At 45.2% G+C, this 14,740-nt stretch overlaps 1 protein-coding gene and 1 pseudogene across 1 annotated transcript in view; both read right to left on the reverse strand.

Moving 5' to 3' along the window:
* The window catches only part of LOC141145199 (Fc receptor-like protein 5), a 346,484-nt gene that overhangs the window by 132,484 nt on the left and 199,260 nt on the right, over nucleotides 1-14,740 (reverse strand). The window lies entirely within an intron of this gene.
* Nucleotides 5,439-14,118, reverse strand: LOC141124086 (small ribosomal subunit protein eS26-like; annotated as a pseudogene).

Raw genomic sequence — 14,740 nt, forward strand, 5'->3', positions numbered from 1 at the left:
AGGACTGACCATGGGGCCAGTGTTTGTGTGTTATAATGAGACTGATGAGTCATGTCTCAAACTAAACAATGAACGGAGACGTTGATTTTTTTTCCCTTTCTTTTCATTACTGAGAAAAAGAAAATGGGGCTTATTTAAAAAGTTGCCTTATGTGCAAATATTATTCATAGCAAGTAATTATATTAGCAATAATTTCTATTATATTATTATTACATTATAATGGCGAGATTATGTGCATACTTAATTCAATAATTTTACATATATTTTGTTTATGTATTTTTACAATATTCATACATATATTCATTAGATATTGTTTGATGATACTCACTGAAATAAATTAGTATATATTATTAATATCAGGGTAGCATGTTTGTGATACTATGATACTATTTAATAAGATTAAATATATAGGAATTCTAAAAGTGAAAATACATGTTAAATAATCCTTGCGGTTTTGAGTGCCAAATTACCTAACTCTAAAGGTATTTAGAGGAGAGTTAATTGCCTTATTCAAACTTACTAAAGGCATATATCTCAGGAGTTGATTAGAAGTCTAACATATAGTGACATGAAACAGACCCCTTATCATATTTATGATTTTCTTCTAGGCTTAGGTCAAAGGTTATTTGAAGTGATATTTTGCAATTTTAGGAAACAAACATTCCAAAATAATTTTTCACTCTTTATTATATTGCAGCCATTTTCTAAAATCATTTAAGTTATTTTTTTTCCTCATTAATGTACACGCAGCACCCCATATTGACAGAAAAACACAGAATTGTTGACATTTTTGCAGATTTATTAAAAAAGAAAAATTGAAATATCACATGGTCCTAAGTATTCAGACCCTTTGCTCAGTATTTAGTAGAAGCACCCTTTTCATCTAATACAGCCATGAGTCTTTTTGGGAAAGGTTGTCAGGTTGGATGGTAAATGTTGGTGGACAGCCATTTTTAGGTCTCTTCAGAGATGCTTAATTGGGTTTAAGTCAGGGCTCTGGCTGGGCCATTCAAGAACAGTCACGGAGTTGTTGTGAAGCCACTCCTTCGTTATTTTAGCTGTGTGCTTAGGGTCATTGTCTTGTTGGAGGGTAAACCTTCAGCCCAGTTTGAGGTCCTGAGCACTCTGGAGAAGGTTATCCAGGATATCCCTGTACCTGGCGACATTCATCTTTCCCTCAATTGCAACCAGTCGTCCTGTCCCTGCAGCTGAAAAACACCCCCACAGCATGATGCTGCCACCACCATGCTTGACTGTTGGGACTGTATTGGACAGGTGATGAGCAGTGCCTGGTTTTCTCCACACATACCGCTTAGAATTAAGGCCAAAAAGTTCTATCTTGGTCTCATCAGACCAGAGAATCTTATTTCTCACCATCTTGGAGTCCTTCGGGTGTTTTTTTTTAGCAAACTCCATGCAGGCTTTCATGTGTCTTGCACTGAGGAGAGGCTTCCGTCGGGCCACTCTACCATAAAGCCCCGACTGGTGGAGGGCTGCAGTGATGGTTGACTTTCTACAACTTTCTCCCATCTCCCGACTGCATCTCTGGAGCTCAGCCACAGTGATCTTTGGGTTTTTCTTTACCTCTCTCACCAAGGCTCTTCTCCCCTGATAGCTCAGTTTAGCTGGACGGCCAGCTCTAGGAAGGGTTCTGGTCATCCCAAACGTCTTCCATTTAAGGATTATGGAGGCCACTGTGCTCTTAGGAACCTTAAGTGCAGCAGAAATTTATTTGTAACCTTGGCCAGATCTGTGCCTTGCCACAATTCTGTATCTGAGCTCTTCAGGCAGTTCCTTTGACCTCATGATTCTCATTTGCTCTGACATGCACTGTGAGCTGTAAGGTCTTATATAGACAGGTGCGTGGCTTTCCTAATCAAGTGCAATCAGTACAATCAAACACAGCTGGACTCAAATGCAGGTGTAGAACCATCTCAAGGATGATCAGAAGAAATTGACAGCACCCGAGTTAAATATATGAGTGTCACAGCAAAGGGTCTGAATACTTAGGACCATATGATATTTCAGTTTTTCTTTTTTAATAAATCTGCAAAAATGTCAACAATTCTGTGTTTTTCTGTCAATATGGGGTACTGTGTGTACAGTTAATGAGGAAAAAAATGAACTTAAATGATTTTAGCAAATGGCTTCAATATAACAAAGAGTGAAAAATTTAAGGGGGTCTGAATACTTTCCGTCCCCACTGTATACTTGAAACATAAATTAATTCTAAAATTATCTTTACCTACATGGTAGAACAAATTACATGGTAGAACAAATTGGTCCATGTATTGTTAAAATACATTTTAGCTTGTAAGGTCTGTTGTCTGAAAGAGGTCACATGTCAAATCAAATCACCTTGTTGTCATCACATTCTGCTGAGCCATTGAAAATCTATTTACAAAGCAGTTACTAAGTTATGATAGATTGGTATTTTTTAAACAAGAGCTTGTGGTTATATTCTCATCGTTAATATTATCCATATTATTGAAATGTTGATACATATGCTTTGTTTATCACCAGTTATGTTTTGATATTATTTTACACTGAATTTTTAGTAAATAAATATATTTTTTCCACACCATTGTATTCCTTTCGTCTTCAGGTTAGCGCAAAAAACGAATTAGAATTATTTGTTGATTTGTGGAAATAAGTAGGAATCTCCTTAATTTTAGATCCTTGCTTATTTGCATAAATATAGAACTGTTTAATATTTCAGTATAAATATTCTGACAATGTTTCATGCAGGATTAAGTTCCAAAAATAAATATTAACAGCAACTTTAACAATATTAACATAAAGCATATCAGTGCGTCATAGCAATGCACCAGACCCTAGTACAGTGAAAAAAACCCCAAGAAAATAGAAGAAAAAAAGCATCTGGAATGCATCCAGAAACGTTTAAAAAATGCACTGTAACACGTCAAAAGTGCATTTAAAAACACACACGCAGAAACACATCTGGAACTGATCTGGAGTGAGTCCAGATGCAGACCAGGGCATTTTTTCATCAAATACGCATGCACATCGTTTTCCATGGATTCCTAGAAATAAAAGAAATTAATTGATGAGCGGGGCAGGAGGCGTGGTTAACCTCCACTGCACAGGTGTGAGGTGGGTGCAGCCTGACTTGTAATTAAGTCAGTATTTACATAGTACATGTGCTGCAGGTGAGGGCTAAGGCTCTGGAATGGGAAGCAGACACAGCTCACTGACAATTATTCTGCCTGTCATTATCCTGTAAGGTTCCAGTACAAAGATCCCTAAGACAACCTGTCACTTCTAAACCCAATATTAACCCCGCCCACAAAATGTCTTCCACCACTAGACGTGCATTGAACAGGTGCACTTTGCTGACAGCTGACACACCCAATCACTGCCCCCTAACCCCACTCATTTTGGTTGGACACGCTGACCTGATTTACATGCAGATCACCACACAGCCAATTAGCAGCACGCCCGCTCTCTCCCTGTTCCACTAACACGGGATGACATCTGCGCGAACACCTCCAAAATGGGTCCGGGAAGGGCGCAGACTGGTGAGGAGGAGGGCAGGATGCCTTTAGCCAATAACTGGCACCTGGAGGGGAGAGGGCAGGAATTTGCCTGCCCTCGAACTTGTCTCTACTGTGCGTAATACCGTGCGCACATCTGGAGGGTAAAAGGAGAGTTCGAGAGTGCACTGCATGTGTGTGGGAGGCGGCCACGTGAAGTGGGACTTGGGAGGGTGGTTTGGGGGTGTTTTTTTCATGCTGGGGACCAGCTTTTTTGCCGTCCCCCCGCAAAGTGCCGCCCTAGGCCTGGGCCTTGTGGGCCTAGCCCATGACGTAACACTGCCTCAGGTGGGAGAATCTGTCCACAGGATTAGTCATGCGCTCAACAAATCTGGCCTTTATGAAAGAGTGGCAAGAAGAAAGCCATTGTTTAAAGAAAGCCATAAGTCCCATTTGCAGTTTGCGAGAAACCACGTGGGGGACACAGCAAACATGTGGAAGATGGTGCTCTGGTCAGATGAGACCAAATTGAAATATTTGGCCTAATGTGGTGGTATATGTGGTGGAAAACTCGCTGCAGCGCTGTGTTGCTAGGACACGGCACGACCCCAATCTGTGTAAAGAGCCGCATCTGCGGCTCTTTAACCATGTGATCGACTGTGTCCAATCACAGCCGGTCACATGTGAACACGGAAATGCCGGTAATCGATCAGCGGCATCTCCTCACAGGGGGACATGTAGGAATGTAATCAGGGCACTGATCATCAGTGCCCTGATTACAATAAAGAAATATAGTGTCACAATACAGTGCCCACCATTGCCAACATACAGTGCCCACCAGTGGCAGCAATCAGTGCCCACCATTGCCCAATCAGTGCTCATTAGCCATGCCAGTCATTGCTGGCAATCAGTGCCACCTATTGGTGCTGCCCATCAATGCCCATCACTGCTGTCCATCAGTGCCCATCAGTGTTGCCCATCCGTGCCGCCGATCTGTGCCCACCAGTGCCGTCTATCAGTGCCTGCCACTGCCGCCTATCAGTGCCCACCAGTGCCACCTAAAAGTGCCCATCAGTGCCGCCTATCAGTGCTCATCAGTGCCACATATCAGTGCCACCTATCAGTGCCCATAACTGCGACATATTAGTGCCTCCTCATCAGTGCCACCTCATCAGTGCCCATAAGTGCCGCCTCATCAGTGCCCATAAGTGCCGCCTCATCAGTGCCCATAAGTGCCACCTCATCAATGCCCACCAGTTCAGCCCATCAGTGCCCATCGGTGCCGTCTCATCAGCGCACATCAGTGAAGGCGAAAAATTACTTAGTTACAAAATTTACTGACAGAAAAAAAGTAAAAAACATTTTTTTTCAAAATTTTTGGACTTTTTTTTGTAAAAAATAAAAAAACCCAGCAATGATTAAATAACACCAAAAGAAAGCTCTATTTGTGTGAAGAAAATTATAAAAAATTTGTTTGGGTACAGTGTAGCACGACCGCGCAATTGTCATTCAAAGTGCGACAGCGCTGAAAGCTGAAAAATGGCCTGGGCAGGAAGGGGGTGTTAGTGCCTGGTAGGCTAGTTGGTAAGGTTGCCTACCCCTGGTTTAGCTCAAAGCATATTCATGTGTTAGAATGGCCCAGTCAAAGTCCAGACCTAAATCCAATTGAGATTCTGTGGCAAGACTTCAAAATTGAACAGACGCTCTCCATCCAATCTGCCAGAGCTTGAGCTATTTTGCAAAGGAGAATGAGCAAAAATGTCACTCTAGATGTGCAAAGCTGGTAGAGACATCCCCTAAAAGACTTGCAGCTGTAATTGCAGCGAAAGGTGGTTCTACAAAGTATTGACTCAAGGGGCTGAATACAAATGCATGCCACGCTTTTCACATATTTATTTGGAAAAAATTTGGAAAACCATTTATCATTTTCCTTCCACTTCACAATTATGTGCCACTTTGTGTTGGTCTATCATATAAAATCCAAATAAAATACAATTACGTTTTTGGTTGTAACATGACAAAATGTGAAAAATGTCAAGGGGTATGAATACTTTTTCAAGGCCCTGTACATAGGTTGGTTGCCCCATCACAGTGCCTCCATAGATTAGTTGCCCCATCAAAGTGCAAAATCTTTGTGTCTCTAGGCCAATTCACCTTTCACATATCCTGGCTTGTGGCAAACGCTGGGTCAGCGCTTTCTCTTTTTGGCTAATGTTTTTTTTTTTTCTTTTACCGTTTATTGGAGAAGACATGTGAGCAGATTTCCTTACAATGGTTTGGGAGCTGCTCTTGGAGGTGCCCCCGCAGGCCGGAACCTTGGTGGTGGTACACCATCCTTACATGTATCACAAGAGAGGTTTCTGACCACCTTGCTGCGAATGGCAGGGGTGACACAGTACTACGGTGTCACATAAAGCTTAGACAATGCGTATGAAGACAATCAGAGATATCCTGGACTCAGCCAATGCTTCTGATCACAAACTTCATGCTAGCTTTGTCCTTAGGGACACAGCAGGCGCAGTTGGTGCACTGGATATGCTGGACATGCCCACAGACCTTCTTGGCACCACCTCAGTTGCTCCTTCTTGGCACCACCTCAATTGCTCCTTCTTTTCTTTGTCATCTTGTACTCAAAGGCTGCAAAGAGTTGGCAAATGGTGATACCAGGGGTGGCCCCAGACTGACTTCTCAGTGACAGGAGCAAACCAGAAGCAGGAGGCAGCGGTGGCTGCAGCCTCTGATCCTGGAAGTATGCTATATTTTCAAAAGTACTGGAATGCCTGTCTTTATCTGCACATGAACTTTAATGGCATCCCAGTCTTAGTCCATAGGGTTCAATATTGAGTTGGTCCACCCTTTGCAGTTTTAACAGCTTCAACTCTTCTGGGACGGCTGTCCACAAGGTTTGGAAGTTTGTCTATGGAAATGTTTGACCATTCTTCCAGAAGCACATTTGTGAGGTCAGGCACTGATGTTGGACACAAGGCCTGTCTCGCAGTCTCCATGCTAATTCATCCCAAGGGTGTTCTATGGGGCTGAGGTTAGGACTCCGTGCAGGCCAGTCAATTTCCTTATCCCCAAACTCGCTCATCCATGTCTTTACAGACCTTGCTTTGTGCACTGGTGCACAGTCATGTTGGAACAGGAAGTGGCCATCCCCAAACTGTTCCCACAAAGTTGGGAGCATGAAATTGTCCAAAATGACTTGGTATGCTGATGCCTTAAGAGTTCCAGTAAAGGCACTCTTAAGGCATCAGCAAGGGGCCAACCATCCCAGCACCCTGCTTTGGTGCTTCCATCAGTATAGTGCTTCCTCCAGTCTGGACATAGATACCAGATATTATAGCCATATAGCATATGTAGCACCCTCTAGGTAGATAAGTGATAAAGGTAGGATTTTTGTGGACAGGTAAATTTAGCCTGGCTGGCAGTCAGGCCTGTTTGTTTTGTTTCCATTCTGGGCTGGGAGTGGCTCAGGGTAGCAGCTGGTGACTCACGGGCCACATCACCGAGACCTCCCTCTTCTTTCCAGAAGATTCTGGAAAGAAAGGAGGGGAGGAGAGGTGGAGCTGCCTGGGGTATTCTGAGGAGTGTTGACCAATCCTAAATCTGGATTGGCAGGGGGCAGGCCTCCTTAAATACCCAGGGTCAGCCCAGCCCCAGCTGGGAAGGAGTTGAACACGCGAAAAGGTCCTGGACCGGAGGCACAGGAGAGAGCAAAGAGAGTGCACTGCTGAGAGACTCCAGGGAGGACAACTGGTCGCAGCCAAGAGGGCTGGTAAGTGAGGCACAGTCGGGAGGACTTGGGAGGCACGCCTGTAAGGACTGGGAGCATGCAGTCTGAGAAGGATCAGAACCAGGAGAATGGACTGTGGTGAAAGGGGCAGTGGAGAGAGGCAGCTGCAACCAGGAGGCTGGCAGAGCCTGAAGATGGCTTACTGGCCTCAGTAGCAACATGTAGGACAGCTAGCACCAGAGACTTTCTAATTTGCTACACTATAGGGGACCTGTGGTCTGCAAAGGGCAATTGCTAAAGGCCTGTCTGAGCCAGTGTTAGGCCTAACCACTTTGTGCTAAATGTGCTTGAAGATTAGAGAGTTAGCGATGTGCTGGAGGAGAAAGACCTGAAGATTAGAGAGGAAGCGATGTGCAAGAGGAGAAAAACCTGAAGATTAGAGAGGAAGCGATGTGCTGGAGGAAAAAGACCTAAAGATTAGACAGTAGGCGATGTGCTGGAGGAGAAAGACCTGAAGATTAGAGAGGAAGCAATATGCTGGAGGAGAAAGACCTGAAGATTGGAGAGGAAGCAATGTGCTGGAGGAGAAAGATCTGAAGATTAGAGAGGAAGCGATGTGCTGGAGGAGAAAGACCTGAAGATTAGAGAGGAGAGATGGAGTGAATATACTGGAGTGTATATAGTCATCCCAAACAACTTTTGTCAATTCTGTTGGGTATCTCATATTTCCCTTACCCAATTCAAGTTCAATCCCTCAATAAAACAAAAAAACAAAGTTCTCTGACTTTTCTATGTCTCTGAGTGTCTGAGAAGTATATGCCTGGCTGTGCAAGTTGACGGGTGAACCACAATATCCAGCAGCTCCTACGGGGGTACAGATACAAATACAAGACTAGCCGACAAATGGCTTGTATGAAACTGGAACTGTTTATTGAACAAACTCACACAGAATATATACCCCACCAGGTCAGATGAGGCGGATTACATTATCATATGCAGATGAAATTGTATACACAACAATAATTACCATAACTAAGGAACAACCAACACAAACCATATACTAGCCCCCAAAACACCTTGTCCCCATGTTGATGAGGACAAGGGCCTCATCCCCACAACCCTGGCCGGTGGTTGTGGGGGTCTGCGGGTGGGGGGCTTATCGGAATCTGGAAGCCCCCTTTAACAGGGCCCCCCCTGTGTGAAATGGTAAGGGCCTACCATTTCACTAAAAAACTGTCAAAAATGTTAAAAATGACAAGAGACAGTTTTTGACATTTCCTTTATTTAAATGCTTCTTCTTTCTTCTATCTTTCTTCATCTTCTACTTCTTCTTCTGGTTCTTCTGGCTCTTCTGGTTCTTCCTCCGGTGTACTCGTCCAGCATCTCCTCCGCGGCATCATCTATCTTCTTCTCCTCGGGCCGCTCCGCACCCATAGCATGGGGGAGGCTCCCGCTCTTCTCTTCATCTTCTTCATCTTCTTCATCTTCTTCTCCGGGCCGCTCCGCATCCATGCTGGCATGGTGGGAGGCTCCCGCTGTGTGACGCGTCTCCTCTTCTGACGGTTCTTAAATAATGACGCACGGTGACTTGACGGGACTTCCCTGTGACGTCACGGGGAATGCCACAGGGAAGTCAGAAGAGGAGACACGTCACACAGCGGGAGCCTCCCACCATGCCAGCATGGATGTGAAGCAGCCCAGAGAAGAAGATGAAGAAGAGAAGAACGTGAAGAAGAGAAGAAGATGAAGAGAAGAGCGGGAGCCTCCCCCCATGCCATGGGTACTTAGCGGCCTGAGGAGAAGAAGATAGAAGATGCCGTGGAGGAGATGTTGGACGAGAACACCGGAGGAAGAACCAGAAGAGCCAGAAGAACCAGAAGAAGAAGAAGAAGATGAAGGAAGATAGAAGAAAGAAGAAGCATTTAAATAAAGGAATTGTCAAAAACTGTCTCTTGTCATTTTTAACATTTCTTGACAGTTTTTTAGTGAAATGGTAGGGGTATTTTTGTACCCCCTTACCATTTCACACAGGGGGGGCGGGATCTGGGGGTCCCCTTGTTAAAGGGAGCTTCCAGATTCCGATAAGCCCCCCGCCCGCAGACCCCCACAACCACCGGCCAGGGTTGTGGGGATGAGGCCCTTGTCCTCATCAACATGGGACAAGGTGTTTTGGGGGGCTAACCCAAAGCACCCTCCCAATGTTGAGGGCATGTGGCCTGGTACGGTTCAGGAGGGGGGGGCGCTCTCTCGTCCCCCCCTCTTTTCCTGCGGCCTGCCAGGTTGCGTGCTCAGATAAGGGTCTGGTATGGATTTTTGGGGGGACCCCACGCCTTTTTTTTTTAATTTTGGCGCGGGGTTCCCCTTAAAATCCATACCAGACCTAAAGGGTCTGGTATGGAATTTAGGGGGACCCCCACGTCATTTTTTTTTTAAATTTTGGTTCGGGGTTCCCCTGTGGGGAATTACAATGCCGTTTTTATCAATGAACTTTTATGTGTATTGTCGGACCGGCAATGCAATAGCCGCGAGTAGTTTTAAATTACTTTTTTCTTTTGAAATGTCATTTTGCTGTCAGACTGTTCTAAACACGGGAAACATGCGCCCCTTTACAGGCATACTATAGACACCCCCCAGCTACGACATTCAAAGGGATATTACACTTTTATTGTTTGACTTTAAGCATTATTAAAATTACTGCTCCTGAAAAAACGGCCGTTTTTAAAACTTTTTTTTGCATTGATCCATGTCCCCTGGGGCAGGACCCAGGTCCCCAAACACTTTTTATGACAATAACTTGCATATAAGCCTTTAAAGTTAGCACTTTTGATTTCTCCCATAGACTGTTGAAGGGTGTTCCGCGGCATTCGAATTTGCCACGAACACCCCAAATTGTCCGCTGTTCAGCGAACTTGTGAACAGCCAATGTTCGAGTCGAACATGAGTTCGACTCGAACTCGAAGCTCATCCCTAATAGAGACCCCCAGTATGAATATGGAACCTCCAGTTCCCTGAGTCTGTGTGTTTTGGGGAGACAAGAACTTCAATCAGAAACAAGACCCCTCCACTGATCCCCCAGAAACATCGTAGGGCACAATGCCAATCATTACTCACTGATGATGTCCACAAAGTATCCTCAACAGATGTGTTCTGAAATAGTAGACATGGAAATGGATGGGGACATTGGACACAAACCATCCATTACTGGCTGTGTCCAGGCCCATATGTGATATCACATTGTATAGTACAGTACAGGGAAACAATATTGATCACATGATGCCCTCAGACCAGAACTGTCCCATACATTGGGAAGTGGGCTCATCAGTAAAGCTCAGTTATAAAAAAAGCTCATACTGATGGGCGACCCTTTAGGAAGGGCGCCTGTAGGCACGTGCTTGATGTGCCTTGTGGAATGTCCTGACTACTACCGCAGTGAGTATTTTCTGCCCAGAGAGTTCAGGGTATGGGAGATAATCTTATGCCGCATTCTGAGTCTTTTAATTCCCCTTTGGCCATTAATGGTGTGGCTTTATAGAAAGGCAACCAAACCAATTTTTATCACCCCTACAAGATCTGCCATCCAAAGAGGCCTTCGGCCAACCAAAGATGGCATTTGGTGGCTAGTAAAACTTAAGAACACTATGATAGAAAGAAGTATTTAAAGTGGAATCTTTTTTCTAGTTGTGTATACAGTGCGGAAGGATTTGAACCAATGTCAGGTCTTTATCATTATCTGTGTCCCCAGTAGAGTCACCAGGACAAAGCAGAAAACCTTGATGAGGACCCAATTTCATTCTAACCCTTCTCCAAAAACCAAACCTGTCTGGAATTGCACTTTAAAGAATGGGGCCCCTCAGCCCTATGCCCCTAGACCGGTGTGGTGAAGGCAACCCTGTGTTTGACTTTGTAACCACTGAGATTTCACAATGTGCGTTAGGTCATCCCTTACCACAATCCTTGGAGTTCTGTCACTGATTAGCTTTGGCTGTGTATTTCATTGGCAGATTCATCTGTTTTGGCTCTCATCTCTCCCCTTAGTTCTAAGTCATGGAGAAATAATAACATGTTAGTGTCTCCTTACAGGACGCCTGGTGTCCACCTCCTGTAACAGCTCCTGTAGCAGTGTGAACTATTCTGGAGAGGTCATTCCTTACCACCCAGGTGAGGGTGGTTTCCATGGACATTGATCTCACTTCTCTATGATAAGAGTCAGGTTTAACTTGTTCTCCAGGGTTACTATTGGTCAATGACCTGAAATACGCAGGAAATAAACACCATGTCAACATCAGAAGGGGTAGAACAAAGGGAATGCAGATACGAATCGCTATTTAAAGTGGTTCTGTCACGGAACGTCCCACACTCCGCTTGAGTGCTTCCGTCATATACCACTTCCTCCCAGTCTGTATACAGATATCCCAACCTCTCTGAGCACAAAACAAGGCGACACTTGCTTGTTGCTACCAAGAACTCACTTTATTTAGAATCAAAATTACAAGACTTTATATGCCGTTGGAACCTCCTCTAACAATACAACTGGAACTTAATTAACATGAGCTAATTATCTAATCCTTTGTACAGCCTAGGTGACTGAGACATGACCTTTCGCCCAGACTTGTGGTCACCGAGCTTCACACAGTTATATCAACACAATAGCAGCTCCAAGAGGAGTCGTCCCGTCTCCTACATTGTATAGAGGACAATGTCATCAGCTCATTCAATTAACATAAACACAGGTAGTTGGAATTGATGACACCAGCATCTCCTCACAGGATGTGTCCCAACAGAATGAATCAGTCTTATCAGCAGGGGGCTGCTGGAGGAATCCCCCCTCCCTCTTCAGGGACACAAATCTACAGTAAGGAGTCCCCATACAATATATACATATATACACGACTGAGTCCGATTAGTACAGTTCAGCCTGGATTTCTTATTCACCTCACAAAGAGTATTGTTCCATTGAAAATCCAGGGCTCATAATCAAAAGGCAACAGGCTTGCATACAGTCCTCTCCAACAGCCTCTGTTCTGGCTAGGTCTGTCACAGGTTCTAAAGGTGCAACCTTTTTTAGCTTCATGCATTCTATCAGAAATATCGAATTCTGACGCTTCTGGGTTGCCCCCAGGACAGGATGGCAACGTTAGGTAAGGACATGTACTAGAGGACTCCTGTGACCTCTTTTACCCTCCCCCACCCTCCATGGACCCGTCTGGTGAGCACTTTTTAAGAAATGAGCCTTTTGTTGCCATTCCATGGGTGTGCACAATTTTAAGGCTGAGTTCACACTATTGCGAATTGGATGTGTGTTTCTCTGCATCCAATTCGCATGTCAGGAGATTGTGACCGGTATTCTATAGAACCGGTTCACATATCTCCGCAGCGACTTCCATGCGAATTGCACAGAAGTCCCGTGCGTCTTTTGGTCTGCTTCAGGTCCGAATTCAGCAAAAAATTCAGGCTGAAATCAGACCTGAAACGGTGAATGGGAACACTTATGTAAGGGGGAACTCTGCTGGGCACACTGATGTAAGGGAGAACTCCGCTGGGAACACTGATGTAAGGGAGAACTCCGCTGGGAACACTGATGTAAGGGAGAACTCCGCTAGGTACACTGATGTAAGGGAGAACTCCGCTGGGAACACTGATGTAAGGGAGAACTCCGCTGGGAACACTGATGTAAGGGAGACCTCCGCTAGGTACACTGATGTAAGGGAGAACTCTGCTGGGAACACTGATGTAAGGGAGAACTCCGCTGGGTACACTGATGTAAGGGAGAACTCCGCTGGGAACAATGATGTAAGGAAGAACTCCGCTGGGAACACTGATGTAAGGTAGACCGCTGGGTACACTGATGTAAGGGAGAACTCCGCTTGGAACACTGATGTAACGGAGAACTCCGCTGGGAACACTGATGTGAGGGAGATCTCCACTGGGAACACTGATGTAAGAAAGAACTCCGCTGGGAACACTGATGTAAGGGAGAACTCTGCTGGGTACACTGATGTAAGGGAGAACTCCGCTGGGTACACTGATGTAAGGGAGAACTCCACTGGGAACACTGATGTAAGGGACCACTCTGCTGGGTACACTGATGTAAGGGAGCACTGCACTGGGGACACAGATTTAAAGGAGCAATGTGATGGGCACATTTTGTTGTGGCCATCAGAGTGCCCCTTATTAATGTTATATATAGCACAGTGTGTTATAGATTGTACCATACATAACACAGTACACATTGAGCTCTGTATAACACACTCTGCATTTGCAGTGACCGCAACTGGACTTAGCGAGGGGTTGTTGAAATGTCCAATTGATGTCACTGCGGCAGCGTGCCAGCTGGCTCCAATTATTGTTCTAATTATAAGTAAAAAGGCAACAGTCATAAATTTACGTTCTGCTAAGTGTTTAATAACAAATATTAAATTTGCGATCTAGACCATGAATCTGCACCAGCAAAATAATTACATTTAATTAGAATGAAATTTAATTATTTTTCTGTTACGTCTACAAGGATGATGGGGATTGAAGTTGGAGGGTCAGGCAGCTGCACACCATGTCAGGAACCCACTAATAGTTGTAGTCCAGGTAAATATGGAGATTGATGTTGAATTTGCAATTTTCATCTTGTTTCCATGCATTAATTACCTATACATTACTAGCAGTCTTACACGTGAATTTCTTTTGCAGGATCAACTGTGGGGATTATCAAGAATCTTGGTGATCATCTCAGGCCTAAGAAGAACCTGCATTAGCCCCTGGAACCTGGCTACAATATTGTGAAGATAAGGATCCAACTCTCCACAGTCCCTCTATCACGCTGTCACTTATTTTCTCACTGTGTGTGTCCCTCTCTATCAATCTCTGGGTGACTGTCAGGGACGTGTTGGTGGTCATCGGGCTAACATACGTGCACGAGAGGCTTTTCCAGAGCAATTCAGCCAAATTCCCCACTGGTGGGCGCTGGTGCGCTTCCGCGCGCGCCCGTTCGCGCGTACGCGCATGCGCGCGCCCGTTCGCGCTAGCGCTGTTTGGCGCCAAAGTCCCTTTAAATAGATGTCAGTTACTCCCATCAGGTGCTGTTCCTCTGCAGCTCTGCACCTGAGTTCTGTAATCTGCCTGTTGTTACTAATGTGAATTGACCCGGCTCCGTCTGACTACTCTGCTATCTCCTACCCGACCCGGCCTGCCTGACCTTGCTGTATCCTGTTACCTGTTGCCGATTACCTGCCTGCCTGACTATTCTGTGATCATCCCTTCTGCCATATACCTGCCTGATCTCCTGCTGATACGGACTGTTTGATTCTGCTTTGCTTGTGTCCTGTGACGCTGCTCACCACCTGCTCTTCCAGCTCCAGGTTCTGCTGCTGCAACATCCTTCTCCTGCCTGCTAACGGATCCGCTTCTGCCTACCTGCATCCGCTATACAGCCTCCCTGAAGGAAGTCTCATCAGCTCCTGCGCTGGCCATCGCAAGAAACCGCATCAGGCACCCCTACCCACTGTGCTCAGTAGACTAC

The sequence above is a fragment of the Aquarana catesbeiana genome, linkage group LG01 (genome assembly GCF_042186555.1).
Source record: "Aquarana catesbeiana isolate 2022-GZ linkage group LG01, ASM4218655v1, whole genome shotgun sequence".
NCBI lineage: Eukaryota > Metazoa > Chordata > Amphibia > Anura > Ranidae > Aquarana > Aquarana catesbeiana.